Raw genomic sequence first — 22,233 nt, 5'->3', positions numbered from 1 at the left:
CCCCTCGACGAGCAATCACAACAGTATTTTGTCATAAACACGTCGTTGGGGTTGTTCCGTTTTCTGCGTTTGCCTTTTGGTTGTGCGTCAGCTCCAGCTGTTTTTCAGCGTTTTTTGTCTCAACTTCTGGCTAATGTGCCATCGTGTTGCAACTATTTAGACGATATTGTTGTGTCCGGTCGGACGCCTGCTGAACATTTCCGTAATTTGGAGTGTTTGTTTAAAGTGTTGTCTCAGGCAGGCCTACGTTGCAACATCGATAAATGTTCATTTTTCCTTACGGAGATGGAGTATCTGGGACATGTTATTAATGCTCAAGGCATTCATCCCTCCCAGTCACATTTAGCAGCTATTCGTGATTTGCCCGCCCCTCGCAATCTACATGAATTGCAAGCAGTTCTTGGCAAATTGACGTATTATATTAGGTTTATACCTAATGCATCACAGATTGCTGCACCGTTACATCGTCTCCGCCGTAAGAATGTTCCGTTTGTGTGGTCAGCTGATTGCCAATCAGCTTTTCAGCAGCTTAAAGAGGCTTTATTGAATGATCGTTGTCTGGTCCATTACGACCCTAACAAGCCTCTGGTGTTAGCTTGTGATGCCTCTTCTTTCGGCCTCGGTGCTGTGTTGTCTCACCGAGTCGGTAACACCGAACGTCCTATTGCGTTCGCATCTAAATTGCTCAACAAAGCTCAGTGTAATTATAGCCAATTGGACAAGGAAGCGTTGGCTATTGTGTTCGGTGTCACAAAATTCCATCACTACCTCTATGGTAGACCATTCTATTTAGTAACAGATCACAAGCCCCTGACGTCACTGTTTCATCCGTCTAAACCAGTTCCTCAGCGGACAGCTCAGAGACTACAACGTTGGGCTCTTTTGTTATCCCAATACCAGTATGAGATACTGTATCGCCCTACAGGTCAGCATGCAAACGCTGACGCGCTTTCTAGATTGCCGATTGCTGCGGATGATGTCTTCGATTCCTCTGACGACTCTTGCCATCAGATTGACGCCGATGAGCATCAATCCCTCCGGGATTTTCCGATTGATTATCGTCAGGTGGCACGTGAGACAGCTACGGATCCTCATTTGAGTTTACTATTACGTTTTGTTCAACGTGGTTGGCCGTCCAAGGCAAAGGACATATCGGATCCTGTGGTTCGTCGCTATTATCCGCAACGTCATCTGTTGTCTGTTTCGCACGGAGTTTTGCTGTTACGCACCGAGAATGACCAGCTTCGTGTAGTGGTTCCCCAAGTGCTCCAATCCAAGGTCCTCGACTTGTTGCATCAAGGTCATTGGGGAGTGGTCCGCACCAAGCAGCTTGCCCGCCGTCATTGTACATGGATCGGCATTGATAAGCAGATTACGCAGATGTCTACAGATTGTTCGACGTGTGCCGAACACCAAGCTGCTCCGCCTCAACGCTATTTTGAGTGGGCACGCCCTGCCGGTCCCTGGCAGCGAGTACATATTGATTTCGCTGGTCCATATTGGAATTCTCGTTGGCTCATCGTGATAGATGCATTTAGTAATTTTCCGTTTGTTGTGCCCATGCAGTCTACAACGTCTGCACAAACTATACAGGCGTTGACTTCAATTTTTTGTCTTGAGGGTCTTCCAGAAGTTTTAGTGTCTGACAATGGTCCACAATTTACCTCTGCTGAATTTGAAAGTTTTTCTTCTGCCAATGGCATTCGCCATGTTCTTACTCCGCCGTTCCACCCTCAATCGAATGGTGCAGCGGAACGTTTTGTACGCACATTCAAGGATCATATGGACCGCCTTCGTGCTACGCACTCTCGTCAGCAGGCCCTCATCACGTTCCTGTCGTCGTACCGGACCACGCCACGCGACGGCCCTTCGCCTGCGGAGCTTCTCCACGGCCGTCGTAATCGCACCCTACTACGGTTGTTGCACCCCCCGGATCGACCCGCCGCTTCTGAGCATCGCACGCGTTTTCAGCGCAACGACGCCGTTTTTTTCAGAGTTTATCACGGTCGCCGTCGTTAGGAACGTGGTACCGTGATAAGTGTCCAGGGTCGCGGTTTTTATACTGTTCAAGGTGCTACTGGGGTGCACAGGAGGCATCAGAACCAGTTGCGCCGCGCTGGCCGCCCGGATTCTGCCGCTCCTTCTTTGTCCACAGATTTGGTCCGCGGCGGGTTCCAGCCGCGCCTTCCGACTTCGCTGCCGCCCCCAGGGCAGCAGCAGCAGCCGTCGCCGCTATCATGCCGACAGCCCGTCCCGTTGATGCCTCCCGCGCAGCTTCCTCCGGGAGCGCCCCAGGTGGTCGCTCCGGCGCCTGCGGTCTCTCTTCAGTCGCCACCGCCTTCGGAGCTGATGGACGTCGACCCCTCAGCCGGGCCGCCTTCCCAAGCGGTGGCTGTGCAGCCTGTCCTGCAGCCGCTTTCCTTGGGCACCCCCAAGGAGTCTGACACCACAGCGCCTTGTCCGGCGCCCACTCAGCAGCCGTCGACGCAGCGTCAGGAGACGCTGCCTCTCTTCGTGGGTCCCGACGCCCCGTCGCGTCCAGTACCAGAAGCTGCGCCCGTGGTCACAGGCGTGCACCCTGACCTCGGTTTTCAGTCGGTGTTTCCCGAGGCCCCGCGCAGCCAATGCTGGGGTGCGGACCGGGGACTGCCACCGACAACAGTCTCCGCCCCGGTCTCTTCTGCTACGCCTGTGGCCAGACCCCTCCCCCGCCGTCGACGCTCGCCACGTCATTATTCAACGACGGTGCGGCGATTTGGGGGGGAGGAGTGTTATGTCCTAGCCAGTAATGCCACCCGAACCCGCTGCCAAAAGGTTGGCAGCATCAAAGTCCGGACGCCGACCGCATAAGCAGCGCCAGCGAGACAGCAAATCGCCGCAAGTCTGCGCGCGCCACCGCTGGCTTCTGGCTTCTTAAGCGCTGGAGTCGCGAGCGCTAGGACAGTTCTGTATTCGCCGCTCAGTTGTATACTCGCCACCGAATTGTGTACTTGCTAGTCAGTTGTGTGTTCATCGCGGCAGAGTTGTTGTTTGTCGTCAGCCGACGCTGACCTAGCCGCTCCGACTCGAACTAGACAGATTTCTGTAGACACCGAGTTCACTATTGTGTTTCTGTATCTTCATCAATAAAGATAAGTACCGACTTTTATTTAATCAGAGTGTTTGGGGTTTCATCTTTCTGTTTACTGTTCCAGCGGACCGGTCGGCCCGCTATTAAAAGTGTGGCGGTGACTTCGTAAGCCGTTTCTACCGCGAATTGTTTGTCGCTACGAACACCGCCACAAAACATTGCATCATTAGCTCAGTGAGGCAAACACGCCTCACTCCGTTGACCCTGGACGGCACTGGCTCATGGCCAGTTGCTTGCATACAGTGAGGAGACACACACAAGTGCATCCGCCATGTTGATCACAGGCTGAACTACAGCCAATAGCCTCAGTAGGCGACGGCCCCAGCTGTACTTCGTGTTGTGCTGCAATTGAATTCACAGAGGTACCGCACCTGCTAAGCCCTGCAGCGCTCACTGCAGGGGCCCATGGTGACTGCTGTGTGTGTGATGCCACCCGTTACTCTCCTGCAACAGTTGAACGGCAACTGGCACTGAGACACCAAGTCCCACAAGGATGTCAGTGCTGTGGCATCAAGCTCTGGGGGGAATTCAGTGTTGGCAGCCGCTGTCCCTACTCGAACTTAAACTCATGGCTGCTACTAGTGATGCACAGTCGTCTTTTAGTCCAGTGTGGCCCTGGTATCGTGACGGTGTTACTAGAAAGAATAAGTACGTCTACCACAAAATCCAGATTTATTTATACGGCTCTATCGCGCGTATGTTACGTCAAAACCTGGCACTTAGTCACATAGCCCATAACAAGAGTACTGCTCTGGTGTAGTGACACCGACCCACCCGCTAGAGATATTTCCGTTTGCGTGGTGCAGTTTACCTCTGAGCTCGGCGAGCCTGTTCCACAATCCTTCGACCTGAATGTTATTCTGACGCACATGTCATCACACTGCGGCTGCCAGCCTGTTACTGCTGTTGCAATACTCTGCACTGGCTTTCTTCTTATTAATTTCACTAAAACTGGGGAAGACCCAGCTCTCTGCATCTTGTTAAGACCTGGTACTCTACCATAACTACTACTACCCTCCTACCCTTAGTGTACTGACTATTCTTGAACTCTACACAATAACTACACTAATCTTTAAGCGCTCCATACTCTTATTTATCCATACACTTATTTCTCGTACCTATCTCGGTGAAACCAATCCACAGGAAGTTGAATTACCCATGGAATACCTATCTAAATAGCTTATAAAATCTAAGCAGACCGAAACCGAAGTCGCCATTGTGCTAGGAATTATGACAAGGTCACAGTTGGCCAATATCTACCATCGTGATACTGCTCCACATGCCGTATTAATTGCTCCACGGTTATCCGCCCCTACTGTTAGCTTATTATCTGACTTAGTGAACGCACTACGCTCGGTTCTCAGGTATTGTTCAGGAAGATAAGGTTTTGTTGAGACAACCCATTACTTCTTAACGCCAAGTGTATGGTTTCCATGAGTTTTCCTTATTCATTGCAACTATCCACGATTAGCATATCATAGTATACTAAGTACACCAAACGTAAACCCGCTTTCTGAAAAATCCAGCTCTTTCTAGGAAGGAAAGTGCTATGCCTATCCCCTGAACAACTGCATGATGCACGCACTTCCACCCATCTGAATCTCGCAATTTGGGTGTACAGCGATCACCCCACTTTGGCACTGCTATACCACTCGTCGATCCCCATCTTCTGCCACAAGTAACTAACCAGTCTCTCTCACTTGCACAAACTTCCCAATGGCTTCGAACTTCACTGAGCCAACGACGCTGAGCTAATGACGAAATGTCTAACTAAAGTGGAATTAACGCCTTTAGGTCAGCTGGACCTTCTGGCTCATTGACACCACCATTCAGTCTGTTGAGTGCGACTGCACACGGTAGGGTGAGTGGTGGTGACAATGGGCCGGCAGAAAGGCATTCATTCAACTTTGATAACACATTGTATCATTAACTCAATAACACAAATTCACCTCCTCGTGCTGGCTCGCGGGCGGGCGGCTCCTTCCGCCTGGCTAGAGATGCTCACGTAGTCACCGTGTGATGCTGGCGAAGGAGCAAAGGGTGGCCGGGAGCTTCAGTATGTCAGCAGGACATATCCGACAAAACAGAGAACGCTCAGGTACATTAATACAATCGAGTACGACGCCTGTATGAAATATGTTTTCGTAGGGACGCACTAATATCTTTCGAAGCCCTACTGGAAACAAGAAATTGCGAGTAGGAAGTGTAGTGGACTAGAGACGCTGCAACGCAGTTTCTGATAAGTTGAGATTTTGGGCCAGACGGGAGGAATGTTCAGGTGGCCGAGACTTTTAAGCCAAACATTCTAGAGAAACCGAGCATCCAGGTTCGAGTTCCAGTCCAGTAAAATCTTTCAATTTTCACCCTTGCAGTGCTGCAATGCCCTGTGCGGCTGGGAGTCATGATTTCCCATCTAACGCTTTCTCTTTAATGTCCAACAGAACAGTCAACACTCGGTTACCTTAATAAAAAAACTACACCGTTGTATTCGTCAGGACTTCTGATTACGGAACTACCGTGCTTTTACGGATTAAGTTTGAGCTGAATTGTCAACGCAACTAGTTTCAGCTTAACATTTACAAAACATTTCCGTTACGCTCGTGGGCACATTTAAAGCAGAAATGTTAACGAAATAGCCGACTACGCTAGAGGCGCAGTAGCGCAATGAATAGAGAAGACCAAGGAAGGTCGAATATCAGTAGTTTGTGTATTCATTAGGAGTGAGCGCCACGAACAACATACTAGAAGTCCTATTTGGTGAGGGATGAGTTTCGGGTTGGAGTTGCGTTCAAAGGTCATTTTTTTTACATTTTCTTGAATAACCCGGGAACCGTGGTCCCCAACGAAAACGTATCCCAGTATAAAATATTTGACTAAATTAAATTTCCTACAAAAAGGTACTGTTGTGTTTTTTCTGTAGGACTAATAGTTTTTGCGTAGCGAGCGAGAGAATAGGAACAGATGTAACACTGCGGGTTGCATAAAACGACAGCAGTAGGGGCAGCTGAAACACGCTGTAGAACACAGTACCGAATTGCTTTCATGGAACGAAAGTTAAATGCTATACTAATCACTTACATTACAACAGCTATACCACTGGATTGCTGTCATGCATTCCTATAGTAATAATTTACAGTAAAATAACTTCCTCTTTCAGAAGGAGACATAAGTCAATCGAGCTAGGTAATGCATATACAACTTCTCACCAATGTTGCATATCATACACTCAAACCTTTAGATGAAGAGCTGTCTCCGCAATTCATGAGGACCCATGAACAAGTGTTCTTTATGATCTCTCTTGTCTCTGAACAGGCTCACACGAACTGTTTGTAACGCAATCAGCAGCCAATATCTTCCTCCACACTACTCTAGTTTTTCTTTTTTTCCTTTATTGTCATTTCCATTCCCCATCACGGGCGGGCTGGCAGCAGCATAAGCGCTTCTCTTCAGCCAAGAGGCATAAATAGACAGGAAGACATTTAAAAACAATATAAAGAGATAACATGGCGGAATATAGAAAGAAAAAAGGCGGAACAGAAGCAAATAAGACATACAAAGCGGTGACTGTAAATCGGAGATAAAAATCTTAAAAAGTACTTTAGACATAAAAAGACCACACACTACATTAAAAGGCACCAGGCAAAGTACGGCCGGAGCATAAAAGTCCATAGAACGAGTAAACCAGCCAGATGAAGGGCGCCGTAGCAAAGAACTATCATGGACAATAAACAGTTCGAGCACACAATTAAAACCCACATCACTAGATGACACTGTAGAATGGCACCGTAACCATACACTAACGTAGCACACTGATACCGAATAGAAACCTGGGAGGATCTGCATGGGAGGGGGGGAGGGGGACAAGAGAATTGGGAAGAAGGGGAAGGAGGCGAGGAGGAGGGGAGGGAAAGGGGGTGAGGTGGGAGGCACGCCGAAGGAGGGCTGGAAAGGGAAGGGACAGGAGAGGAAAACAGTAAAGGAGGGTGTGCAGGGACTCAAGGAGGGGAGGAGGAAAATCCGCTCTGGGAGAAGAAGGCGTGGGGAAAAAGAGGGCCTTGGGGGGGGGGGGGGGTAACAAGGCCAGGTTATAGTCCGAAGGGTATATGTCACGGCGAAGTTCAGCATCTTGGAGGGGGAGGCGCTGGAAATTGCCCTCATGAGATGGAGGGTGTGGAGGTGGAGAATGGGAGGGATACAGCGATAGAGGTGCAGCAATGGGCTGGGGGTGGAGAGGAAGGGGGAAACCAGAGGATTGGGGGGGGGGACCAATCCTGCAGACAGTGTCAAGGATGCGGAGATGTTGGAGGAAAAGGAGGTTTTCATATTAATATTAACTGCTGGTGTGACAAAAGTAAGACAACTCTGTAGGTGATTTCATTGAAAATAAACCCTCTTTGCCTATATGTATTTATGGATATATCATTTATTCTTCGTACAGCTGTTTCAGAATAATGTATCTCGAAAACCTAGATTGATAAGCGAGTGCAACATAGGGTATGTTTGTGAAAGCTCTAAGAGTTTCACATAGAAGTTTTGAAATAGTGCGAAATGCTGGTAACAGATGGCTTTGTACACCGTACAGTATCAGCCTGCATAATGAAACCCATCCTCTGCAAGCAATCTTCCCAATCACATCACAGTCTTTTCGTAATGCCCACCTGCCCAGATGCAGACTAACAATGAAATCTACCACCATATCCTGTAATGTCTCAATGGAAGTGGATTCGGATGCTGCACAGAAACTCAGAAAGGAAGGATCGTTCCGGTAGAGGGTGTTTTTTTAATGTGCCCCAGAAAAAGTAGTCACAAGGAGTTAGAAAAGGCGAATGTGGAGGCCAATCCATTCTAGTCCTGGTAACTTTGTAATAATTCAACGAACTGATGCTGTTCCCGAAGTGTTCATCAAGGGAGCAATGTCATGTGGTCTGGGCCCGATACGACATGAGCCACTCCAACGCTAGCTGTGTGGTGGTAAATTGTTCCAAAATTGCAACGCAACGTTCACTAGTGATTGTTTTTCGCTTGAAACAAGACCAATAATGGCTCCGCTGCATCCCGTAGCTCAAACACTAACTTCGAGAGAATGCAGTGGTTTTGCTTCACAAAAGACGGGGATTTTTTTCACGACTCCATGCAGATGAAAGGGCGCTTTGCCTATGTTCCATATGTACCCAACCTTAAATCCTTCTTTTTCAACCATTCTGAGAACCTGGTTCGCAGAGTCATCCCTTTGTCGTGCAGCTCGTACAGGTATGCCATGGTGGCTTTGGATTTTGAATGGAAACAAGTATAGGTGCAGTCTTTTCTGCGTGCTGGAAACTTTCAAACTAGTCTCCGCTGGAATTCTTCTGGCGAATTTCCTTGGATTTTGCTGAACAAATTCTGAAACCGTGGCGACATTTTCAGGAATAACTACAGTTTGCCCGGGGCCAACATTCCCCCCTGGATCATCAGCCACGTGCCTGTCTGTTGGAATTTGGTGAGGAGTTTCCGTATGGTTTTCGCATCGGGCCCTTTTGGAACATTAAATCGAATTTGGAAATTGCGCCTCGTTGCCGTATGACTATGTTCTATCCTGAGCTATTCCAATACCAGAAAAATGTAAAATATGGTTTCAACCTCGTCCTTCGGTACGCTATCATCTTTTCACGCTTCAGAGGTGGAACTGATTGCTGTGAGCTGTGGCACACTATTTACAAGCAATATGTACTGTGATTAGAGTGCCGTCTGTTGGCACCATCTGCAAGCGTTTCGAACTATTTCGAGACTTCCGTATAACTTCTGTATAAAGTTCTTACAGTTTTCAGTATGAACATACCGTTTTTGCACTCGTCTGTTGATGTTAGTTCTCGAGATATCTACACTCCTGGAAATTGAAATAAGAACACCGTGAATTCATTGTCCCAGGAAGGGGAAACTTTATTGACACATTCCTGGGGTCAGATACATCACATGATCACACTGACAGAACCACAGGCACATAGACACAGGCAACAGAGCATGCACAATGTCGGCACTAGTACAGTGTATATCCACCTTTCGCAGCAATGCAGGCTGCTATTCTCCCATGGAGACGATCGTAGAGATGCTGGATGTAGTCCTGTGGAACGGCTTGCCATGCCATTTCCACCTGGCGCCTCAGTTGGACCAGCGTTCGTGCTGGACGTGCAGACCGCGTGAGACGACGCTTCATCCAGTCCCAAACATGCTCAATGGGGGACAGATCCGGAGATCTTGCTGGCCAGGGTAGTTGACTTACACCTTCTAGAGCACGTTGGGTGGCACGGGATACATGCGGACGTGCATTGTCCTGTTGGAACAGCAAGTTCCCTTGCCGGTCTAGGAATGGTAGAACGATGGGTTCGATGACGGTTTGGATGTACCGTGCACTATTCAGTGTCCCCTCGACGATCACCAGTGGTGTACGGACAGTGTAGGAGATCGCTCCCCACACCATGATGCCGGGTGTTGGCCCTGTGTGCCTCGGTCGTATGCAGTCCTGATTGTGGCGCTCACCTGCACGGTGCCAAACACGCATACGACCATCATTGGCACCAAGGCAGAAGCGACTCTCATCGCTGAAGACGACACGTCTCCATTCGTCCCTCCATTCACGCCTGTCGCGACACCACTGGAGGCGGGCTGCACGATGTTGGGGCGTGAGCGGAAGACGGCCTAACGGTGTGCGGGACCGTAGCCCAGCTTCATGGAGACGGTTGCGAATGGTCCTCGCCGATACCCCAGGAGCAACAGTGTCCCTAATTTGCTGGGAAGTGGCGGTGCGGTCCCCTACGGCACTGCGTAGGATCCTACGGTCTTGGCGTGCATCCGTGCGTCGCTGCGGTCCGGTCCCAGGTCGACGGGCACGTGCACCTTCCGCCGACCACTGGCGACAACATCGATGTACTGTGGTGACCTCACGCCCCACGTGTTGAGCAATTCGGCGGTACGTCCACCCGGCCTCCCGCATGCCCACTATACGCCCTCGCTCAAAGTCCGTCAACTGCACATACGGTTCACGTCCACGCTGTCGCGGCATGCTACCAGTGTTAAAGACTGCGATGGAGCTCTGTATGCCACGGCAAACTGGCTGACACTGACGGCGGCGGTGCACAAATGCTGCGCAGCTAGCGCCATTCGACGGCCAACACCGCGGTTCCTGGAGTGTCCGCTGTGCCGTGCGTGTGATCATTGCTTGTACAGCCCTCTCGCAGTGTCCGGAGCAAGTATGGTGGGTCTGACACACTGGTGTCAATGTGTTCTTTTTTCCATTTCCAGGAGTGTAATTCTGAAATTATGGGCTCCTTCGATGGACGTCCTGTAGGAACAGGATATACACAATTCAAATGCCGGGCTGTAATTCGACGATTTTACCAAAATTAGAGTGACAAGTAAGGACAGTCCGTTGACGGTTGACGCTCTCAACGCCGTAGAATGCCTCCGACCCTCAATAGCGCCAACAATGTACCTACTTTTCTCCGTCTTACAAAACATCGTTGGGCCACCCAACGTAGCTGCCGTTTCCAAATGCCTCAAACAGCACGTTTCTTTGAACGATTTCATAGCTCCTAACCTTAAATTTTCTGTCTCTTTATTAACTTGCTTCATTAAACTGTAAGCCGGAATAGAATTTGAAGCTGTATTTTCGTAAATCCTCTCCGTTATGTGACTGGATGGCAAAAATGTTCCATAATATGGACACTTGAGTACAAAATGAAATATTAAAAGTACGCCAAGTCTCTGTATATCCATCTTTGTACTGGATGGTTGCAGAACCTCGGCTGTTCAATATAAAATGTCAAATCAAAACAGCTTGAGCCGTCTAAGAACACAATATTATTTTATTTTGCTATCAATTTCAGCGTTACACTACGCCATCTTCAGTCCCCCTGATGGACGTGTAGGAAGAATCGTACCTCTTGTACGGTCAGCATACCGGCCAGCATACAACCACTGGTATCTGTAGACTGCAGTCTGCAGGTTATGATCGAAGGAATCGCTTTGTTAGAAAGATATCTACGGATGCCAGTTACTGTACGCTGGCCCCTATGCTGATCGTACAAGAAATGAGATTCTTCCTCCATGTTAGTCAGAAGCCTGAAGATGACGTAGTGTAAAACTGATACTCGTACAAAAATGAAGGTATTTTGTTTTGACGTTTTATTAAGGTGTGCCTTCATACCTTCCGATCTACACGAAGAACGATTTGGTGGTGCCGCTCTTCATTCACCGTTGCTTCTATTCTGTTATCATTAAAACAAGTAGGTGTAGCGAAGAGGACTGGTGGGGGATGTATGTTAGTAACAGCTGAATGAGAGACCAAATGACATGTTTTTTCAGGACCAAAAGCGCTCTTGTCATATTTCGATAACTGCTACTGCCAGCGAAAATTACGATTCCATATCGACATGCCATGTCGTTTCCACAGCTCACCAATGAGTAATAAAAGAAGAGTCGACGTGCAATTTATGAAGGAGAGCAGTACTCGGATGTCAGTTTTGCAGGTGAGACATAAAGGTCACTCAAACACGATTTTTCAGCAGAAACTTGGAAAAGTGGAGCGGGGTCCAATGAATTTCCAGAATTTTCATTCTATCGTGACAGAAATGTGGTCAGTCACATTGCTTAGCCAATGCTGCAGATGTGGAACTGGCAGAGCGTGTAACTAAATTAATTATTATTCATTTTATCTGCGTATACTTATTTTCACTCCATTTTGTTGTTTGCAGTTCAAACAGTGCTACATTGTCCACTTTACCCGTTTACATTCTTAAATTTAACACAAACTGTTCAGTTGGTTACCCTATTAATCAGTGCTACTAGAGATTTCTCAGCTTTTTTCTTCTTTTTCAATTGCTCCCTGATGCAGTCTTCACTTTATTTTCTTGGTTTTCGGTTTCTCTAGGTGGTACTAACGAGGAATTCATTTTGTTTTCGATTTTGTACGACAAGTAGAATGTTTTTTACAGTTATTGTAACGTTTTGTTCCGCTCTTTTATCATTAATACGGGACTCTAGACTACAGTATGAATCAAGCCGTTGGAAAATTTCAGTTACTTATTATGGCTTACTTTGCACCCTGTCTGGTTGTTTATCGGATACAGGAGCGAGGAACAGGTGCCGTTCATGAACAGAGAATACATGTATTAATTTATTCTACATCTAATGTCAAATAGTAAAAACAATACATACCTTTCTTGCTGAAGTTCCAGCGTCAATTGTTAACAGTAGATCTGAATGTAGAAATATACACAGATACCAAATATTTCTAAATCTGTCACCCTTCAATACAACATCCATTCAGAATATGTCGTTTCTTGGCCACTATGAAGGTCTGTGATTGTTGTTCAACTGGCAAACACACAAAATGGGCTTAGTACATGAATATTCGAACTTCATTGCACCTGCCGATGGAGCCCCGTGAGGGCATGCTTACATCTCATTGGCAGCGGCGTAATCCTTCGTGGCAGCGCCCTCGTGCCGCGATCACAGCCGTAGGAACGCCGGTGGCGTAACGGGAGGCGCGCCTATTTCGAAGTCCGGCCGACCGGATAGCGGGCTTTACTGCACTTATTGATAATGTATACATTGCATTCACACTCGTGTGTGTGGATAAGTGTTTTATTTAATGCCTCTGCAAATGTTCAAGTCACAATCTTCTGCTTGATAACTTAAAAATTGTTAAAGTTTATATTTAACGGTTGTAGAGAATATAACATTTCTCGTGAGGTTTTTACATCTAGTGTAGTGCAAAAATTATTTTTGATAAATTCCAAACAACTCACATGAACTGTGAGCAAAGTGTGCAATATTCTGAGTCTGATATATAATTGAAAAAGAAAATTACAATCAAAAGAGAACAATACAATATTTTGGAATTTAGCATTATGTAATGTACATATGGTAGAAGAATATGAATCTGAACACAAAGAATTAGAGAAAAGATTTTCGTTTTCTACAGACAAATTCGAACATCTCAGAGTAAAAAATACAAACACAATTTATATAAATGAGTGTGTATTTCAAAATAATCTAAAAACAATTAGTAGCAAAAACTTAAATAAATTCATATATCTTAATCTTTTCTAAATGCTGCAGAAAATACCTTACCTGAAAATAATTAAAAATTTAGTAAATCGTAGGGCATTAAGAATTAATGCAAATCAACATTCTAATAATAGTTAACATCAACATTTTAATTTGAATTCATATAATATGTAATTACTAATTTTATGTGACTCCTAAAAGAGTAGTGTCAACTAGATTAACAGAATTCCAGTACAGAGTATGAGAATGGTTCTTAGAGAGAGCTTTAGAATTACAATTAGCGATTAATAGATAAAACCATCTAAGAGGAAAATCTTATATTGAGTTACAAAAAATAGTTATAGATAAGGAACGCAGAAACTTGTTTTAATGTGAAAAATGAAGATAAATATGGTTGTGTGGACTATTAATTCTGCTTATTTCTAGAAAACAACGTGTAGGTAGAGTTACAATATGTGTCAAAGGTGGATTTGATGTTGATGAAAAATTAAAGTTAACTGAATTTGAATATCAAGAATACTCAGAATCCTAAAATACCTATTTCATTTTATGATGGACAGACTCAAGAAGGAGCTGGTTTATTTATGGATTTTGATAGTCCTTACTTCTTATCTGCAGTATTTCAGGCAAATAGGAAGAATAATCAGCTTTAAGACTGATCACTGTTTTGATCATGTCAAACTGAAAATATTTATATCAAAATTAAGTAATAATATACTCCCCTGGGAAATGTGGAATCTGGATCTACCAGATATGACTCATGAAAAGAAAGAAGTAGGTAAACAGAAGAAACACTTTTTAATTCTGAGTTGTATTTAATGATAAAATAGCTGAAAATGCTTTAGATTATGTAATTGTAGACAGAAAATAAAACACTTGCTAAGTGCTAAAAGTGAAAATGTTTGATTTAATGTCAAAATGTGGGCTATGTGCATAACACTACACAGTTAAACTGGAATATCGAGTATACATTGTGGAAGTAGTTCAAATAACCACCACAAAAATTAATGTCAGTCTACACGCCACCAGTTCTAAAGTAAAATCTGACTATGTGCCAGAGGTTCAGAGGTGCCATAGGAGTGTTACTGTTAGTTTGATTTTGTGATTCCATGGTGTAGAAAACAGTAACTCTGTATTTATTAATAAATTATTTGCTTCCCTGTTACACTGTTTTCAGTAACGGATTTGGTAAAGAAACACGATAAAAGAAGTAAACCCTCTGTTTCTCAACTCAAGAAAAAGCCTAGCGCTGAAGTGAAGTCTTACAATGATAACCAGATGATGGTAGTGCCTGAAAAACAACCTCCACCTGTTAAGGTAGGTTTAAATGTCTCTATAAGTTCACAGACCTAGGTTGCTGTTTATCAATAAATAATATGGTACTACTTCAGCTTTTAATGCCATAGTTTTTTGTTTATCTGTTGTTCTTAATGCAAAGTAGCAAAAAACAGGTTATTAAATGCAATGACAACACCTCTGATGACTTTTTTCTTGTTTTGTAGGTTTCAGTGTCGATATCGGTGTAAAAACATTTCCTCTGATCAAAAACTGAGCGTATTTAATCAGTTGTATGAACTAGGAGATAATGTCAAGCAAAATTTGTATCCTAATAAGTATCTGTGAAGTTAAATATTGATATAATGGTACCCTATTCTTATTGTTTAGAGGGAAAATATTTTCATATAGGTAAAAATTGAATGATCAGTTAAAGTTTGATAATTCTTTACAGCATAATGTTACACACTAATTAAAATGAAAAAATTTAAAACCCTTTTTCGCTTTTTACACAACACTTTCATTTTGGAACTGAGCACAGATTTTATACTCAGTCTACAATTAGTTATGGAAAAAGATACTTAATTTATAATTCACAAAACAGAATTCTTAATAAAAACTTTTAACAGTTGGCTAATTTTTTAATATGTGTGTAAGATGTTTTTATATTTTGAAATTTTATTTGTACAATGTTGTATATTTTATTTTTTCATATTTTTAAATTACTTTAATTTTTTCCTAACAAATTAATTAAGTTTTACATTACATATACAAAATCCTTTAAAATTAGTGTGCAATTGCTTAAAATTAGTGTGCAACTCCAGCAATGAAAAATGGGGAAAATTGAAATTTAGTAAAAAAGAGGTATGTTACAGATAAAAAATATGGGAAACTGACACTTATTTCAGGACAGAGACAGTCGATAAGTTGTTTGGTAGCCCCATTTATCATATGCTCTGCTCAAACATATATCTGTGAAATCATACAGAGATAATCTCTCTAAGGAGGCTTCCACTTCACCTCACATACTTGTCTATTCAGTACATGCACTATACTCCAACACATGATATGCAAACCCAATGTTCAGAGTTAGCAGGCAATTTAGGTTATGCAGTAGTACACATAGGCCAAAATTATTTTAAAATATATAATTTATGCTTACAACTGTCGACTGATAAGTATAGTTTGAGTATATTTTCCTAGACAGTCCTTCTTAACTGCCTAATAAGGCGACAAAGCTGTCTGAGAGGTTGCTCAAGGCAGAAAAAAATGATACAAAGTATACCTTAAAGAAATGCGATTGAATTAATTAAAATTCACATAAAGCTTTACTAGAAGCCAGAAGCTATTTTAGAAACCACATTTGCTTATCATATTGTACAGCACTTTATTCATAAACATAAAGTTTTTGTAGAAGCCCTGATGATTTACGAAAAAAGCTATCATTAATTGCAGTCGAATTGAGTCTATAAGAACAAAATAAATATATCAACTACTGACATCGGAATAATTATACTGACATCTGTTGAAAGATAGTTCATAGCTGTGCATATGTAGTAAAAGCTGTCATCAGTCCAAAAATTGGCTTGAACACTACAGTGCTCCTCTAGGCATGGTTCAATAGGGGATGGTATATCACTGCCTTCCTCTGACCTTTCAACTCACTTATCCAGTCAGTTATATAGGGACAAACGATCTAACATGGACTTCGAACAGTTGTTGGGAATCTGTACTCTTCACATTAATGAGTCATTGCCAAAGGTGAAAGAGGTGATATGTGACAATAAAAGATTGTTGAACCACCTGGGTGTCGAGCCCCAGGCCTTTGAATCTGTGGTCTGCCACTTAGCCCTCTCAGCAACTGTATTACCACCTAAAACATGCTATATCATTCAATGGAGCCACTGACATCCTGAGAAATCTTTCATCCAACGTAGGGAAATGTGCAGTCAGTGAAGAGCAATCGAAGACAGCGACTGGAAGAACAGCAATAGAATTAAACAAAGAATAAAATTGCTGCAGAGCACTTTGACCTATTCTAAGACTGACAGAAAAACAAAAATTGATCAGTTATGAGGCGGTAACGGAGACGTAGTTTTGAGTGTAATGAGAATAAGACTGAAATTGGCAGGGTATGTAGGAGGATGGATGGAATTTATTAGCCAGATTAATATAGATGGGACCCAGACGACGGATGTGATACAGTACATAAGAGAACATGCAGCAGCAACTTGGACAGGCATAGCAGAAGACAGTAATTCCTGCAAATGTCTATAGGAAGCTTTTATTCGTTCTGCATGAAATGGCTGATGATGTAAACGTTAGGAAGTGCAGGGTAGTCACAGAGGCAAGGGAAGACCATCGATGACGTCAATGATGGGGAAGCGAAACATGTAAACTTTGTTACGAATCAACGTATTTGTGTATATAGGAAGCACATAAACTAATGATCAATACGATGAACCTGGTCGTCAATTACAGTGCTGCAATAAACGTTACCATTGTATTCTACAGTGTTTTAAATACACGGTGTTATTCAACCAGGAAACATTTGAAGAAAATCATAGCCATTCGGTTAAATGCAGTTGATGTGTAAGCTGGAAGTTTCTCCAGAACGAATTTTTCACTCTGCAGCGGAGTGTACGCTGATATGAAACATCCTGACAGATTAAAACGGTGTGTCGGACGGGGCCTCGAACCAAGGACCTTCTCTCTGTTTCGCCAAACATTAGAGGCAGACATCAAATTATTTTATGCCGACTCTAGTATTTCCTCCTGATACAATGATGGAATGTCATGAAACGAGCCTTGTACTTCTTCTGTAATACTGTTTGAAAATTTTGATTTTGTTGTTGATGATGATGCCATATCCAGCACTAGATCGGCGAAAGAAAGAGGTATCAAATTTACGCAGCGTTTTAAGTTAACCACATTACCAATGGAAGAAGGGTAGATGTAGCAATGAAAGAAAGCGTGTGGTTGTCGAAGAAAAATATGAATCTCTGCGGTTTTCAGCTCAAGTGACTTAGGGAAGTCCACTTGGAAATACAGTTGGAGAACAGTGTGCCAAGTTTCGTACTTCGTGGCATTAGAGAGCTCATATACAAACAAATAGTGCAAATGTATGGATCCTGTAATTTGGGCATTTTTTAATGCTCCTAGTTCCTCAGTAATCGTGCCAGAGCCAGTCGGAATTATTTGAATTTTAATAGCTACTCGTGTTTTGGAAATATGCTGGAAGTGGATCTTTCCAATTTCGTCACAATGCTCCACTTCACAAAGGCAACATCAAAAACGAGTGATTTAGCGAAGTACAAATTAATGTGGATGAATGCGCGGCATAGAGCCACAATATCAATTCGACTGAGTACCTCCGGGGTGGGTTCTAGCGCCGTTTCGCATCTGGAACAAAGCGACCTAAACCTGCTACATATCTGTTGACAATTTTGTACGAGGGCATGAATTACGAATCTGCATAAATCTGCAGCAATTGGTCGAATGGGCATCTTAATGACTCTGTGAGATATTCATATATTTATTTGTTGATCATTTTGTGCTTTATAAGTTACGTTCAAAAACATGGCGCTGCATTTAAATTCAAATGAAATCTTAGTGCGTATAATGTTACAAATGTGTTAATACATTTTCCAAAGAATAAAATTTTAATTTTCTGAAGTGATGACATGTATTTGATAAAGGATATGAGTTCCTTAGCTATCACTGTACTTGTTACGCTAACAACTGAATACTGCTGCAACTTATTGCTGAAAATCTCGTCTATTTTAATACAAAAGCGTACTTTCTTGAATGTGCTGATTAATATACACGCAGATTATTACGTAAAAGGCGACTGCTGCTCAGATTTAGGAAAGAAACCCACATACTTACCTTCTCTCAGACACACTTTCACGCCAGAGTGTGAAAGCACTCACTTGTGGACGAGTTATCAGCTTTAATCTCAAATGCATTACCTTTGCTGGATCCACTATTAACTACATACTTCATTACTTCTTGTATCGCATTTTATTATTAAGAGGACAAACCATTCCTTAGTTACAAGAACAACCAATTGCTATATGCCTGTTCCATTTTACCTCTCTCGATTATCATCCACTTCGAGTAGAGTCAGTGTAATAGATTCACAGAAACTGTGTTGAACGTCTTATTTTTCGATTCTGATGTCTCGGTCTTTGAATTTCTTCATGAAGCTAATACTTAGAGGGGACTGACCGTCTCGCTGAGACGCTTAATGGGTGATTGTAGTGGCTCATCTGCCGAGCAATGAACGCGAATAGTCGTCTTATACAGGATATTCCTAGCATTAAGAGGCAAAATATAGCAACTGGTTGTCTACCCTAAGATGAATACTTTGAGGAAAGGAAATAATGGCCGGAAACGAATATATACTTACACTGAGGTGACAAAAGTTATAGAATAGCGAAATGCACAAATAATGTAGGTGGTAGTGTCGCGTACACAAGGTGTAAAGGGGTTGTGCATTGGGAGCTGTCATTTGTACTCAGTTGTATTCATGTGAAAATGCTTCCATCTTTCCAACGTGGCTGGACTGTGTGGCCGAGTGGTTCTAGGCGCTTCAGTCTGGAACCGCGCGACCGCTACGGTCGCAGGTTCGAATCCTGCCTCGGGCATGGATGTGTGTGATGTCCTTAGTTTAGTTAGGTTTAAGTAGTTCTAAGTTCTAGGGGACTGATGACCTCAGATGGTAAGTCCCATAGTACTCAGAGCCATTTGAACCATTTTTCCCAATGTGATTACGGCCGTACGACGGGAATTAAGACTTTGAAAGCGGAATGGTACTTTGAGTTAGACGCAAGGGACATTCCATTTCAGAACTTGTTAGGAAACTCAATATTCCAAGACCCATAGTGTCAAGACTATGACAAAAATGTTGTCATTGTCAGATGCTGAAAAATAAAAAAAGAGAAAAGCCTATATTTCAGTCTTAAAACTGGTGCAACATTTTTTCCCGATCTACTTGTGAATCAAGTAAAGTAAAAGTGAAAGCTATGTGGTTCCTAACTATTGGGCATGGGTGGTATTTGGTGTACAAAACTTTTATTACGCACTTTGTCAAACTAAATTTCGTAACAAAAATCAGTGGATTATGCAGGAATAACCAAGTGAACTCCGCTTTCTCTGCCCTTTGCACTAGATACACGGCACCTTTACACGGCAAATCCTTAAATGTAAAGTGTATTCAGAAGGGATTCGCAGAGAACGTGATACCGGATGTGACAATGGTAGTCGTGGAGGATCTGTTCTAAAAGACCAACTCGCAGTAGGGTGAGTGTAGATCCTCAACTGAAGCCTATGCACAAACGTATACATCGCATGAATTATAGGCTACAATCGCATTAACAGGTTATGTCAGTACCACGAGTAATTCGACAAGCCAGACGTTCAAAGTCAACAGTTTCTCACTAGAATAATTAAAGAGAAATAATCGCATAAACCCAGGATCAACAAAAGCAAATCAAGATCGACGATGTACTGTGAGGAGTAAATCTCATAAAACAAAAAAGAGGTAAAAAATATAAAGTAGCAAACAACGTTGCTTACTGCGATACTGACAATGCAGAATACAGAATATCCGTCACGTAGAAATGGTGCGCCAGTCCCCTGACAACCTATTTGGCAATATTACCTAAAACCAAAGTTTCGACTACTTCTTCCGCGTCCTTGCGAAATGGTGAAGCCAGAAAAGTAAATACGAATGAAATTTTTGCTTTCTCGTTTATCTGTCCCAGCATAAGTTAATGCCATTGGATATAATCACACATAGTCAGATTACGAAGGACTTTTCCTGCACCTACGGTGCGTGAAGAGTACAGTGCCTCGCTATGTAGTAAAGAGATTGCAACAACACTCGAAGTGTGCAGTTGAGCAGGTGACACTCAAGTGAGGTGAGCACATTTTCGGAAAGGCATGGTGGACTCGCCCAGCGCTCACTGTGAGAGCTTCTGCGCCAGTGCTGCGTTATTTTGCGGGAGCTTCAAAAATCATAAAATGTATGAAAGTTACAGTGAAAGTTCTAACATTTCTCCTTCTTTTGATTGTGCCTTTATCCCAAAGATTTTGCAGGGTCGGCAGGGCTACGATCGATTTGGCATGCTTAATTGAAGGGGTGGCCGGATGCCCTTTCTGTCGCCACCCCATACCCCCAGGACGGAACCAGTGTACCCCAGCTGTCTGCATCTAGTGTAAACTATGAAACACTGCGAACGTGTTGCAAATGTCTGTGAGTCGTGTAACTGAGGCGGGACGCGGGGACCAGCCCGGTATTCACGTAGTAGGATGTGGAAAACCGCCAGCAAGCAGCGCATTAGCGCATTAGCGCTCTTTTTTATTTTTATTTTTTTGTTTTTTTTATGAGTAGGCGGAGACAAGGCGGGCAGGGGTCGGAACCCGAGGCCTGGCCGCGATGTCTCCCCCTCCCGTCCCTGAATAACTCCCTCAAAGTAGCTTTTTGATTTATTTTTATTTTATTTTATTATTTTTATTTTTTTTCAGGAACAGGGTAAATGAATAAAAGATCTTTATTGGTACAAACTTAAATACAACAGAGATGCCATCCTTCCGGTGAAAATAACACAAGACATTATACTCGTACAAGGCGAGCAATTTTTTTTATGAACAAGGTGTAGGAAAAAAAGAGAAAGAATAATAATAATAAAGATGTAAGCTAAGAGGTGTGAAGCAACATACAGTGGAGTGAGGGAAAAACCAGTGTTTTCTGGTATAGTGCATAAAAGAAAGGAGGCGCGTGTCCATGCGCCTGCTCCACTGTGGGTTACAATGTAGGGAGTAGCGCGGGGGGTCTCAGATGTCAGCAGGGGGAGCGGGAGTGCTGTCGACGTGTGGCACCGTCCAACTGAGCGGGGGTGACGTAAAGATGGCATGTAGGTAATTGGCGAAGAAGGCGCGGTAGCGCGGTCGGTGTTCGACTTCACTGTGGGCGGTTTGTAAGTACTGCCAGAAATCGAGACGTGATTTGTCGCCATCATTATACATGTAGGTGATCGTCCATCCCTTGACCCATACAATCGCATGATTTTTGGTGTCGGGGAAATAAGTATTCTCAGGATGGATAAAAGTCCATGGGTCAATCGAGTCCGGCGGAACGCTGAGGTAACAGGCAACGAACTGTCGGACAAGTTTCCAGACGTCACTGGTGGCAGCACAAGTCAGTTGATGGACAACGTCATCCACGAGGTGGCAAATGGAACAAAGTGGAGAGTCCTTTAGTCCGATGGCGTGAAGACGATGATTTGTGGCGAATTTTTCATTTGCGACTTGGTACCATGTTGCCCGGACGTTGGAGGGAAGAAAAGGCTGGTGGATGTGACGCCAAACCCTGGGCCACCGCATGGACGGATGTCTCAGTTCGATATTGTTGCTAGATATGGAACGAAGGAGTGGGGTGTAAAAATCTTTAGGTCGAGGAGAACGCGTGGTCGCTAAGTGTGTGTGAGCATAACTGAACTACTTATACCTCCCGAGTTGCAGCATTAGAAAATTGTAGCGAAATGCAGGGAGATCTGCAGCGGATAAGCACTTCGTGCAGGGAGTGGCAACTGACCCTTAACATAGACAAATGTAATGTATTGCGAATACATAGAAAGAAGAATCCTTTATTGTATGATTATATGATAGCGGAACAAACACTGGTAGCAGTTACTTCTGTAAAATATCTGGGAGTATGCGTGCGGAACGATTTGAAGTGGAACGATCATATAAAACTGATTGTTGGTAAGGCGGGT

General features: G+C 43.7%; 1 long non-coding RNA gene across 1 annotated transcript in view; it reads left to right on the top strand.

The window, feature by feature from the left end:
- LOC124796415 overlaps positions 1-14,838 on the top strand; it is a 203,899-nt gene extending 189,061 nt beyond the window's left edge. The window contains exons 2-3 of the long non-coding RNA XR_007016762.1: positions 14,355-14,494; positions 14,680-14,838. This is a non-coding gene — a long non-coding RNA (uncharacterized LOC124796415). The remainder of the gene's footprint in view (positions 1-14,354; positions 14,495-14,679) is intronic.
- Positions 14,839-22,233: the final 7,395 nt, after the last annotated feature.

This window comes from Schistocerca piceifrons, chromosome 4 (genome assembly GCF_021461385.2).
Source record: "Schistocerca piceifrons isolate TAMUIC-IGC-003096 chromosome 4, iqSchPice1.1, whole genome shotgun sequence".
Classification (NCBI taxonomy): Eukaryota; Metazoa; Arthropoda; class Insecta; order Orthoptera; family Acrididae; genus Schistocerca; species Schistocerca piceifrons.
This window is presented reverse-complemented; position numbering and strand designations above follow the sequence as displayed.